Genomic DNA, 13,752 nt, shown 5'->3' with positions numbered 1-13,752 from the left:
AAATGAAAATGGCTTAATTTGTTGAAATGACAAGATTTTAGGAGGCTTTTGTTCCCTTTCATTTATTTTATTGAGATCTTGTAAAACTTGTTTTGCAGTAAAAATAACAAAAAGGTGGCAAATGGTTTCTGTGCAATTAAGAGAAGACAAGCTGGCCATAAACTAAAGAATTTAGGGAAGGCTTCCTGGAGGAGGTGAGGTTTGAACAGGGCCCTGAAGGAGTGGAAAGTAATTATTGCCTGAAGATGAGTGTTTTCCTTGCTTCTCCATGGAAAATTATACTACTACCAGGAAGAAAAAATACAATTCTACTATACTGTGGCAGAGGATAAACAAAGCTGATTGCAATCTTGAAACTAATCTAATTAGCATCTAAAAATCCACTCTGAATTTTCAGAAGATGAGCCCATGTTTGCTTTTTGTTTGTTTGTTTAAAGGATGATATTAGGGGTTCCTGGGTGGCTCAATTGGTTAAATGTCTGCCTTTGGCTCAGGTCATGATCTCAGGGTTCTGGGATTGAGCCCCTTGACAGGCTCCCTGCTCCTCAGGGAGTCTGCTTCTCCCTCTACCTCTGCCCTCTCCCCACCCCCCGCACTCTCTCTCTCTCTCTCTCAAATAAATAAATAAATAAAATATTTTCAAAAAAATAATTTTATGGAATGGAATTCTCAGGACCTAAAAATCAGAAAACCTAAATTCAACACAATTTCATCCAATAATTGGCTGTTGTCCCTCTTAAGTCACTCTTTCCATCTGGTCCTCCATTTTTCTTTTGTAAAATGGGACAGGTACATTAGTTGATCTCTTAAGTGTCTATCCAAAAATAAAAGTATGTTTCTCTGCTAAGAATACAGTATTCAGATTCTTCATGTAAAGCTTAGGCTTATGAAATTATTGCACACCCTGTTTTGTGTTTTCATTTTGTTGTTGACTAAAAGAGTGTATTTTTAAGATCATCCATGCCATTTTAACAATTGAGTTTATCACTCAGAAGCAGCCAAGCAAAAGAATAGTGGAATGATCTGTTAAAAGTTTGGCTAAGGTACCAGCTCAGGAACCATACACTGAAGATTGGGGGTGGGGGGGCAGCAAAGCAAGATCATTGAGCAATAGTAAAGTGACAGTACTATGCTCCTGAAGAGGGAGGGGACCCAAGAGGATTGCCCTACACTGAAGATTTGACACTGTGACCTCCAAGATGCAGTGTAGTTGCTGCTTGACATGTGGTACTATGTCTCCAATAACTCAAATACAAAAGTCCAATTTCAAAGAGGAATGCAGTATCCCCTCTTACCAACACACTCAAGGGCCTACTTGTAGCATTTGTGCTTTCAGTCCTGCAACCTGAAGCTCTGTTGGGTTACAGGTTCCAATTCCTGGAAGAGGAACATTTGCCACAGGATACCACAGTGGTTCCACTGAACTAGAAGCTATATCTACCGCTGGTAGAATTTGAACTCTTCATGACATGGCAGTCACAGAAAGGAGTTACTGTACTTACTGAGGCAATAAGCCTTGATTACCGTAAGAATTTAGGATTGGTGAATGTTTATAGCAGCAATGTCCACAATAGCCAAACTATAGAAAGAGGCTAGATGTCCATCAACAAATGAATAGATAAAGAAAAGGGTGTGTGTGTGTGTGTGTGTGTGTGTGTGTGTGTGTGTGTGTAATGGAATACTATGCAGCCATCAAAAAGTAAACTATTGCCATTGGCAATGACGTGGATATAACTAGAGGATTATTATGCTAAGCAAAAGAAGTCAATCAGAGAAAGACAATTACCACATGATCTCTCTGATATGAGGAATTTGAGAGGCAGGGCAGGGGTTCGTAGGGGAAAGGGAGGGAAAATGAAACAAGATGGGACAGGGAATGAAAACAAACCATAAGACACTCTTAATTTTAGGAAACAAACTGAAGGCTGCTGGGGGGTGGGGAGGTAGGGATAGAGTATCTGGGTAATGGGCAGTGGGGAGGGTATGTGCTAATGTGAGTGCTGTGAATTATGTAAGACTGATGATTCACAGACCTGTCCTGAAACAAATAGTACATTATATGTTAAACCAACAACAACAGCTACTCGGGGTTGCTTCTACATGATGTTTAAGACCACAGATACTCACTAAGACATCTCAGTATTTCCACACCCAGTACTAACCATCACTGGCCAGTTGTAACAACCATTATCCAGTAACACAGAGTAACAAAGGGCTTAAAATCTTCAGAATGAAGGTCTGAGACACCCCACTAAGCAAGCATACCAGTGGAAGTACTTGCAGAGGGTGACGAAATCTTCAATGGATGGTGGAGGAGAAAATGACAGATCTCGATTACAGTCTCAGGACCAATTACAGAAGCAGGGACTGGATTGGCTTTTTCACTGACCATCCCACCTTATCTCTTCCAGGAAAATGCACCTTGAAAGTGACTCTGACTGGTTGAACTTGTAACTCTACTCTCCAGGAAGATGTCCTCTTGTTCTAACAACAATAACAAAAAAAAGGGGGGGGGGCTGTTCCTATATTTTAGTTCGTGAACCAGATATAATTAGAGGACATAAATGGATCACAGTGGTGCAAGGGGCAGACTGTAAGACATCTTCTTACAATTTACAGATTGTATTAGCCTCACTTCTCCTCCAGACAGCTGCCACCACAACCAACATACTTGGAATTTTTGCTACTTGAGGCCAACCAGCCACCCTCACGTCCCTGTCTTCTCCTACCTCTTTCTAACTCAGATTCAGATTCAGATGAAATGCCACACCAAAGAGCATTTGCTTTGGCTTCTGAGAAGTTGGATGGTGCAAACCCAGTAGTGCTGAGGAGCATACTGTGGGGCAAATTTTGACCAGTAAGAGGTAAGAAATGGAAAAGAATCACACAGATAAACCCTTTCCTTTTCTCCCTCCAATGGAATGTTCTGAAGCATGATTTCACCATGCAGCCTGGCCAAGCCAGTTAACCTGCTAATTGACCTGCTATTTCTTCAGCTTCATATAAAGCAATAGTCTACATGTTACCTTGCAGGTTTACCCTCCTTCTCCGCCTTACTTCCTTTTTCTCCCACTCTTCCTGCCCTGAGCTTGTCTCTCTCTCTCAAACATCAGAGCTTAGTCCTTGCCTCAGATTCTATTTTCTTGAGAACCTAGGTTAAACAACTACTTTATTTAGACTCCTTTGAAGTTAGATGTGATCATGTAACTGAATTCTAAACAATGGACTACAAGGAGAAATTATGTATCCAACTTCCAAGCTTGATACATAAAAATCTGCTCTGTTTCTATACAAACTAACTAAAAAGGAAAAAGAAAAAAGAAAAACTGGGGGATATTTGGATATTTGGAAGCCTTTACATCACAGAGCCTCTGTTAGCCTGAGTCCCTGATAGGGACTTGTACACATCCCCACTATTATCACATAAACAAAAAAATAAATTTCTGTTATGTTTGAACCACTATTGGTTCATTGCAATCAGAATACCCCCTAGTTAACAGACTTAAACTGGTAGCTGTTAAAGTTAGTAATCCAGTAACTACAATCAATAAAGGTCAAGATTCCAAAAAAGGTGTGATGCAAAGGCTGGGAATCACATGTTCCTCTTTTTTATTTTATTTTATTTTTTTTTTTTTTTTGCCTGCTTGCCTGAAACTGTAATTTATTTGTAAATTTGTGTAAATGAAGTAAAACAACAGAGTCAAGATTCACTTCTCCAGAATTTACAGTTAATAAGTCTACTTTAAAAGCCATTCCTACCCAGTCACCCCTCAACCCCTCTTCTCACACCTCCAGAAAAAAAGCCAAATGATCTGAACTGGCAGGCACTCATCAGGGTAAACATCTTCCTGCAGGTTTTACTAACAAAGGCTACAGTCCTAGGAATGCAAGAGAAAGTAAGCTAGATGCAATCACTGAAATGAACAGACTTCTTCATTTCTGCCCTACATGTTACCCACAAATGAGAGCAATTTTTCTCTAAAAAAGAGAAAAGTCCCCATGTGAGGAACACTTCATTTTTGATATTATAGTAAATGGTACCCTCTAATCTTAAAACTCAGGAGGACACTGTGGCACATAACCATTACTCCCACTTGTGATCACTGCTTAATCTCAATCTTAATCTTAATACAAACAACTCAAAAATCTCCACCCACTTCATTCTCTTTCTCCCTCTTGGTACCCATGTTATGGCTCCCTAGAGGTAAGCCTGTGGTGTGGCAGAAGTAGTAAAGTCCCTGCCTTTCTCTCCCAGCTCTGTATGCAGTAAGAAAGAACTGATGCTGGGGCAGTCATGTGCTAATAACCGATGGCAGCAGCATCCCCAAGAAGCTGTGAAAGAGAGATGCAATCCAAACCAAAGACCAGGGAGATGAGTCAGGAACACAGGAACATCATCTGTGGCTTCTGCTGGAGGGAAAGGAATAATTCATAGATCTTGCTAGACCTCAGCCTCACCAGCAGGACAGCTTAAAGGAGGAAAAACTGCACATTATCTCTATTTGTCCATTCAGCATATAATCACTGACAACTTACTGTGCTTGGAACTCACTATATACCAGGTGCAATCAACATTGCACTGTTCAAGGTAATTAGATATCCGCTCTGATGGAGCTTGCGGACTAGTCTAGAAATTCCATACTACATTTTCAGTAAGTTTCAAGTACCAAGGGATTCCTTCCCACTGGCTTTCCTAAGAAAAAATAAATTGCAAAAGTGATTAGTATTATTACCCTAAACATCACTTATAAAACTTCTGAAAGCATCCTGGCATGGCTTAAGATATAAATCTTAAGACTCTGGCAAAACAGAATTTCTGATCAATTAAAATTCTCTACCATCTATCCAAGTTCTTTCCTCTCGTAAGATCTTTAAATGGACTATATGATTTTTGTAAAGAACCCTTTGACATATCAGGAAGAGGTGAGACTTGAAATAGTGCTAGATTAGTCTACAGATTAAATACATCTTTTGGCTAAAGTATCTGGCGTGAGCTGGACAAAGGCAAAGGCCAGGAAACTTCATTCTTCATAGACGATATTTTGCAAATGGGAGACTCTGCTGGAACAAGCTGATGGCTACAATGGCTTGTTCTTCTCTCAAAAAGACAACGGCTCAGGCATAAGGGGGAACTGTACGCACAGCTGACAGAGAAGCGGGATAGTGAATCAGCTGAAAGGAAGGGAGCCAGTCCCTTGCACATATTAAAAACAGCTCTGGATGTGATAATGGCATGGGGGCTGTATTATTTTTAATATCCTTATCAGTTAAAGATGTATAATGATATACTGATGTCTGAAGCAATAGGAATCTAGAATTTTGTGGGGTTTTTTAATATATTTTTAAAAGATTTTATTTATTTATTTGACAGAGAGAAAGATTACAAATAGGCAGAGAGGCAGGCAGAGAGGGAGAGGCAGGCTTCCTGCCAAGCAGAGAGCCTGAGGCTCGATCCCAGCACCCTGAGATCATGACCTGAGCCGAAGGCAGAGGCTTAACCCACGGAGCCATCCAGGAGATTTTTGTTTCGAAATATATCATTAAAGGACCACAAAATGCTGATATTTATTAAAACTAGGTCATGGATACATGGGTAAAATCTCTCTATTTTGTGTGTTTGAAATTTTTCATTATAAAATATTTTTTAGAAGAGCTACACACTGGGTCAGAAAGTTGTATACAGCGAGGTACCAAGCTGTGAGCTTCTAACAGTAGCAGCTGCTACAGCACCAATAAATAGAAAATTCATGAACCTTTATTGCTCATCATCACTGAGGCATTGCTGCATAGAGTGGGAAGGTTCCTCATATTTGGGGGAGGAGAGTCCTGATGCAGTAAAACACAGGATCACATTCGTTCTTTTTTGTGGCTCCTGGGAGGCGGTAGGCTGCTTCAGGATGGAGCTGAATATCTCTTTCCCAGCTACTGGCTGCCAGAAACTCACTGAAGTAGATGATGAATGCAAACTTCATACCTTTTATGAGACATGTAAGACCCCAGAAGCTGCTGCCACTGCTGTGGGTAAAGAAAGGAAGGGTTACGTGGTCCGAATCCGTGGTGGCGATGACAAACAAGGCTTCCCTATGAAGCAGGCTGGCCTGACCCATGGCCGTGTCCCCCTACTGCTGAGTGAGGGGCATTTGTGCTACAGACCAAGGAGGACTGGAGATAGAAAGTGCAAACCTGCTCGGGGTCACATTGTGGATGCAATCTCAGTGCTCCCAGCTTGGTCATTGTAAAATAAAAGGGGGAGAAGGACAAACCTGGGCTTACTGCTGTGCCTCGTCACTTGGCATGCAAAAGAGCTAGCAGAATCCACAAACGTTTCAGTCTCTTTAAAGAAGGTGATGTTCACTGCATATTGTGAGAAAGTAACTAAATAAAGAAGCTAAGAAACCTAGAACCAAAGTGCCAAGACTCAGCACCTTGTTACTCCATGGGCCCTCCAACAGAAACGTCAGTGTATTGCTCTGAAGAAACAGCTCACGAAGTAAAACAAGGATGAGGCTGCAGGATGGGCTAAACTTCTGGCCAAGAGAAGGAAGGAGACCGGGGGGGGAAACGCCAGCAAGAGATTGTCAAGGGACAGAGGCTGTCTTCCCTGAGATCTTCTACCTCTAAGTCTGAGACCAGTCAAAAATGAGATTCTCTAGAGTTACAAATAAGATCAGACATTTAAAAAAGAAAAATAGGATCGCAGTTTTGCTCTCCGCACAAACATATTCCAGATGTCACCCATCTCCCTCTCGATACAGCTGAGAGAATTATCAGAACCATAGGACCCCTTGCTCTTCACCACATCTGCAGTTTCAAATACCTTACTGACAACATCAGGCACTTTCTTGTGGACAGTTCATATTTATCTAGTTCTATTTCCATGTTTTTCATCTTCATCCAAACACTTGTCCATGGCCACCTCTACTATGGTATATTTCACTCATATTACCTAACCGAACAATAATTACTTTTCCATAATACCATGAATATCTCCCTACTCAGCAACGATACTCCCACCAGCTATTACTTTTTTCCTCCTAAAAAATGAACCCACATCTGCATGGGCCCAAACCCTTCTCTCCAACCAGTTTTCCCTCACTTCCCATCCCCCACAGGGGACCCACCCACCCACCCCCCGGCTGGGATGACTCTGGGCAAACAGCCTTTGGTTTCACTTATTGAGCTACTAACTAAATACCGGGATTTAAGCATGAGCACATCATTCATTGATCCAACAGACAATTGTGAAGCACCTATTATGTGCCATGTGTTACATGTACAAAAATAAATAAATTAGATAGCAAACTTGCAGATAGTCAAAGTCTAGCATGGGAGTTAAGTGGAAAAACAACTGCAATAGGTTGGAGGGAAAAAATGCAGTTAGATATGTATTCGAGGTAGAGTGACAACATTGATGAATATACTTACTTCAGCTTCTTGGAGTTAGGAGGTGGGTGCTTCCGAAGATGAGAAAAATTCCTGACTCTGCCTCTGAAAGGTAGAGTAGCAGTTTCTCAGGCACGTATAAGAAAGCTCAGATATAAATTATAAAAACTCTGTGAAGCTAGAATTAATAAAGGGAAGTCATAAGAGATAAGGTTGGAGAAATAGAATGCGAAGCTTCTTAACGCTGTAAATCTGGAGGTATATTCCGCAGAAAATATAAAGTCGCCAAAAGCTTTTAAGCAGGGCTGTCAAACAATAATGCTTGCATTTTAGAAAAATTCCCCTGTAGTAGAGCACAGGAGGACTCCGAAGGCTTGGGGCGAGGCAACAGGAGCAGCTCCAGGCTGATCACCGTTGTCCAAAAGACAACGTGCCCCCGAACAAAGGTGACAGCACTGGTGATTGGACTGGCCCATAAATGTACTTACTAGCCTTATTTAAATCTTTATTTCTCCCCCCAAAAGAGTATATTTCCTCTATCAAGTTATCCTGGGAGACTATCAGGGAAAATCTGCGAGCAGATGACAAATAACTAGGAAATTTGTAAGAGTATGTAACCTGCTCTGTGCCCTCTTATTCATTCCCAACTGATTTTCTCCCTTTCTCTCCCTCCCCACAAATCCTTCAGCAAGTTCCAGTTCCTCCCAGCCATTTCTTGGCTTCTTTCTTCCTAATTTGCTTTTTTTTTTTTTTTTAAATTTTTGAGTCATCTCTACACCCAGGGTGGGACTCACAACCCTGAGATCAAGAGTCACATGTTCTAATGACTAAACCAACAAGATACCCCTCTTCCTAATTTTGAGCTCTGATCTTTTTTACTCTTCGGCTGTTGATTTTATATGATAAAGGCTCCTAGTTCGAGAACAATGACTAAGTGGACCGAGGGCATCTGCCTGAGTGGACAAGGATGTGACAATGACACACAGTCACTGTGCTACACTGAAGTCAAGACTGATTTTGACAAGAAGGAAAGCTTTCTACCTTCTGCCCCCATCTTATGGGATTTTTAGGGCTTAGAGAAATAGCCACTGTCTTTCTTAGAAATCCTGAATGCCCATGTGAGATTGAATGCCATTCAGATAAACGAGCCATTTATAGTTATGGCTCATATAACAGAATTATTCAGTTGGTTGCTCTGGAATTTGTTCATTTTTTTGGAATTTGTTCATTTTATTTTTAAAGTTCAGTAGAAGTTAGTTTTGTCCAAGTACTCTGCAAACTTTGTTGAAATTAAGTTCCAGGTGGTAAGATCCCAGATAAGTTTCAATAGGCATGGAAAAGCACCAGGAACACTGTACGTTTAATTAAGTGTTCATTGGTCAGTAGCATGGGTATACTTCATCCTAAGACAAACACTGATGTGCATGGCAGTTCATTCTTCAAGAGAAAGGAGCCAGGTAATTCTTCAAAGCAGACAATTACAGAACCATGACTTACATGTTATTTGGTAACATGCTAAGCAGGATTCCTGCCACCACCGCTGCATGGTCAATGTCTGTGTTGGCTACTTCACCCTCCTCTTTCAGGAGCCTCGACCACTTCTCTTCATGCCTCTGTTCCCCAAACTCTGAGAGCTAAGATAGTGTTTGCAGCTCTCCTAAGCCACCCACTTCAGCACTTTCCTCTGGTCAGCACCTTTTCCAAAATACCTCCTCCTCTAGAGCTGCTCTTTCCTCTTTCTCCAGTTCTCTCCAACCGAGACCATTAACCATTCCATCTTCTCAACTAGGTGTTAGAGGAAAGGCAATCATAATGCCTGATTAAACCAATTCACACTAAAGTATAGGTGGTAGGTGCCTTAACTTGCATCAGAGTTTTTAGACGAACCTATTATCAATCAATCTCCGATTGGTGGGATGCAGGAGGGAATTATTTTTGCAGTGTGCGGAGTTAGAGTTTTTCCTCATTGATTCATACTGGCCAGAGTCCCTATATCTAATTTTTCTTCCTCATAGAGATTTCTAAAGATGATGCATGCTATAGCCCCAGCTCACCAGGTAATAAATAAAGTACCTCAGCATGAAATCTGGCTTGGCTTTACATTTCTTACTCTCTGGCTGAGTTTCTTTTCTAGAATCATGTGCAAGCTTTCAGACTTATTCTAGATAGGCTTCTACGGCTTCTAGTGTAGATAAAAATGCTGATTACCTATTGCACTGTTACCTTTGTCGAATAGCAAAATACCTAGCTTGAGAGTTAATATTAGATAAGAATAGTGCTGAAACAGTGACCACAATGACACTCTTAAGAGAGTAAATTAATATGGAAATCAAATAAAGGAGTGAGGTGGACCTTATGACATTATATTTTAACATCAGCTCATTATATATAGACAAACTCACCCTTTAAAAACTGCAAACATTACCCACAAGATGGGAACAAGTAGGAAACACACACGTGCAGGCACATGCACACACACACACACACACACACACACTACACATTCGCTTCTCACTAACGCCCTTACGGTCACTTCTACAAGCAGCTGAGATTCTGTTTCCTTATTGCACACCACATGAAATTGTGGTTTGCATTTAGGGGTTACATTTTAAGAGAAAAATATGTTTTTTAATAATAAACACACTTAGGGGAGCCTGGGTGGCTTTGATGGTTAAGCCTCTGCCTTCGGTTCAGGTCAAGATCTCAGGGTCCTGGGATCGAATCCCACATTGGGCTCCCTGCTCAGCAGGGAGCCTGCGTCTCCCTCTGCCTCCTGCTCCCCCTACTTGTGCATGCTCTCTCTTTCTCTCTCTGTCAAATAGATAAACAGAGTCTTTTAAAAAAAATACTAAACACACTTGGCTTTGACCATATACAGTGGTATTCCCTCAAATTAAATGCCTAGACAAAGACAGTCCACTGATTATTTGTCTTTCTTTCAAAGAGTTCCAATTCTATCTTCGCCGTATCTCCAAGCTAGGGAATCACAGCTAAGGTATAAATAAACTGAAGAGACTGTCCCTCATGCACACTGCGACAGAACTCAGCTTCCTGACTAGACTTGCCAAGTCCCAAACCAGTGCTACATCCCTACTACAAAACCTCAAAAGCAAGCCTAAAATTCACAACAAGCCCCCAGAAAATCAAACCCTGGATATAAGGCTAAGTTACAGCACCTTATTACTCAGCAAGTCCATAATGAGTTTCCTCTCTCTGTGGGGTATTAGCGAGGCTCAGGTGATACAAAGGTGAATGATAAAACCAGGTCCTTGCCTTCCTGGATGGGGCTCCCAGTTGAGTGTTATAAACAGGCAGTTAACTGTGTAATGGCTGTTGTGACACAGAGAGATGCCACAGGTCGGGGCACACAGGGCAAGAGCATCTACCTCCACCAAGCATGTCAAGGCAGGGGAACATCAGAAAAGTCTCTTCGGGAAGTAAACATCTAAAATGAGGGATTTCATTTTTATTTTTGGTTTTTATTTTTTCTTATTTTTGTATTTTTCATGTGGTTTTAGGCTTCCAAAAATTTGCTGGAATGGCACAAAGTATTCTCATAGAGCCTTCATTGGGATATGCCAAATGTTACACCAAATATGCTCTGTCTCATGTACATAATACATGTATATACAAATACACATTTTTAAAGCCATTTGAGAATAACTTACAGAAATTATGTACCCTTTACTCTCAAGTACTCCAGCGTGTGTTTCCTAAGAGCAAGGACAGTCTCTTCCACAGCCTACAATTAGCAAAATCAGGAAATTAATGCTTATCCAATACTCTGTCTTATCTACAGACCTTATTCAAATTTCACGACTGTCCCAATATATAATTTATAGCAAAATAAATTCCTAGCTCACGCACCGCATTCCGGTGTCGCATCTGTTTCGTGTTATACAGTCTGGAACAGTTTCATTGTCTTTCCTGACCTTGTCATTTTTTATGTTATTGAATAGAACATCCCTCAATTTGGTTTTGTCTGATATTTTTCTCATTATTAGATTTAGCATAAGCAATTTTGGCAGTTGATTTTGTGTTTTTGAGATGAGTGTTGAAGAATGAAGAGAAATCAGCCTCCCTAACCTATTGCTACATTTAATTTACTTTTACATCAGACCTGGGGAGGAAGGAAGGTGGAGAGCAAAGGGAAAGGCTCCACTATTATTAGCTAATATTGATCTTGTACTTAATAAGTGCCAGGCACTGTTCCAAATGCATTATGTAAGTTAGCCCAATCATCCCTCACATCTCCGCAACTGTTCATTTCCCATTTTTCAGACAAGAAAGACTGAGGTACATAGGACAAAGCTAACAAGTGGAGCAGCCAGGTTTCAAATTCCGGCATACTGACTCTACTGCCTACACCATCAGCAGAAAAGACTTAGCGAAAGCAAAAATCTTACAAAGACAAAGGCTTTCATGGAGTTCAGAACAAGCTGGCCTCCAGAACAGCAGTGCAATACTTGGTCCAAGCAATTGTCGGTGAGATTGTGGCTTATGGCTGAGGCGCTCCCGCCCCCTGCTGGCTTAAGTCGCACATTGCATGGTTTTCATGCTTTCTCCTCAGTGGGATAGAGCACCGCCATGCAGAACAATGATCACTGAAATCTCTGCAGAACTGAATTATGCCTGACCTATGAACATGCATCAGGAAGAATCTGGCATTCCTTCCATTCTTTTCTCTGTGCCTCTCAGGCCCTCGCCACATTCTAAAGGTGGCTCAGCAGAATAAATCCTAAATCCTGTTCTCACCAACTTCCTTTATGAAACTTCCCTAGAGAATTTTTTTTTAAACCATGACAAATTTGGAATCCACTGAAGCAGTAAGGAAGCTAAAGTTAAATTAATCAGAATACAATCCCCAGACAAGACAATCACTGCAGCTGAGGAAACCTGTAGGGAGGGTTTTGTCCTTGGAAAATATTTGAAAAAGATCCAGTGCAGCTGAAGCAAATCATCTCACAGTGGGCTCTGAAGAGCTACATAGGATCAAATCACTAGGCAAATAAGAGGATGCAGAGGAAAAATTCCTCTGAATGAATCATAAGTAGCCTCTATTTTCAATCAAATTCCCCTTCTCTTCAGTGGTAAAAGCCTGTCCCTCTGAGCTTCAAAAACCCTTGGGGCTTTCACAAAATTCCATTGTTTTCTCTAGTAAGGCAAAGAAGTGGAAGTAAAAGCCAGAAGACAATGGAATGAGGTGAACCATGAGAGACTATGGACTCTGAAAAACAGTCTGAGGGGTTTGAAGTGGCGGGGGGGGGGGGGTGGGTTGGGGTACCAGGTGGTGGGTATTATAGAGGGCACAGCTTGCATGGAGCACTGGGTGTGGTGAAAAAATAATGAATACTGTTTTTCTGAAAATAAATAAATTGGGGAAAAAAAAAAGACAATGGAATGGCAGTCTCTAAAGGATGGCAGACTGATTGATTCCATATATGCCAGGAAAAAAAAAAAAAAAAGAACATGTATCTAAATTCCCAAACTATATTCTACTAGAAAATTTGCTCATTCTGCCTTGATGGCAAGTACAGATAAGTCAGTGGCCATTATTAAATCACTTCTAAGCTCCTTGATAGAATTTTGAGAATGCTGACGCAAGGAGGACCTGTGTGAGCATTAACTTGATAACTTCTAGACACCTGTCTATCTGTCAGGCTTGGAGGGACACATATACATCTGCATCTTAATATTACTAGAGAGAGGCTGAAACCTAGGACCCCAGGTCAAATCAACTCAGTTGATCGCCTCCGGAGAGGTGATTAGGCTAAGCAATCTTGTTACTTCAAGGTCTTCTTGTTGATTTTAATAAAGCATCCAGGGTTCCATGAAGGATTCATCAGAACTCCCTAGTTTTAGTCTACTTGGAAATTTGTTGCCCCATATTAGTTATCCCTTGCCACAATAGCACTGCATAACCACCACAAGACATAAGCAGCCTCCAGAATTGAGCATTTATTAACCTGGTATCTGGGGTTGTCAACCAGAACAGCCTTGCTGTTGGTATCACCTGGGCTCTCTCGTAAGTCTGGGGCTGATGAGACTGTGTCTCTCATCACCCAGCCAGCTAGGCCAGTACTTTTCTCTTGGCAGAAACATGGTGCCTTTTTAGACCCAGGCTCAGATAGAGCACACTGTTGTCACTTTTGCTGCATTCCATTGGGCAAAGCAATTCACAGGACTGGTCCAGATTCATGGAAAGTAGACTTCTTTGCATTGGAAGAAATGCAGTCTCAGGGAAAAAGGTATAGGTACAGGGATGGGTAGAAGACTTGGAGCCATGACCGGAAACTATTACAGACCCAGAAAATCAGTAAAATCTGCTGGGTAACTCCACATTCCCAGCATGCTCTTTCTTCACATATA

The 13,752-nt window shown here is 41.3% G+C and overlaps 1 pseudogene; it reads left to right on the top strand.

Annotated features, from left to right (window-relative positions):
* The first annotated feature begins 5,897 nt into the window (after positions 1-5,897).
* On the top strand, positions 5,898-6,643 carry LOC122910573 (annotated as a pseudogene).
* The last annotated feature ends 7,109 nt before the right edge of the window (positions 6,644-13,752 follow it).

This window comes from Neovison vison, chromosome 6, assembly GCF_020171115.1.
Source record: "Neovison vison isolate M4711 chromosome 6, ASM_NN_V1, whole genome shotgun sequence".
Lineage (NCBI taxonomy): Eukaryota > Metazoa > Chordata > Mammalia > Carnivora > Mustelidae > Neogale > Neogale vison.
This window is presented reverse-complemented; position numbering and strand designations above follow the sequence as displayed.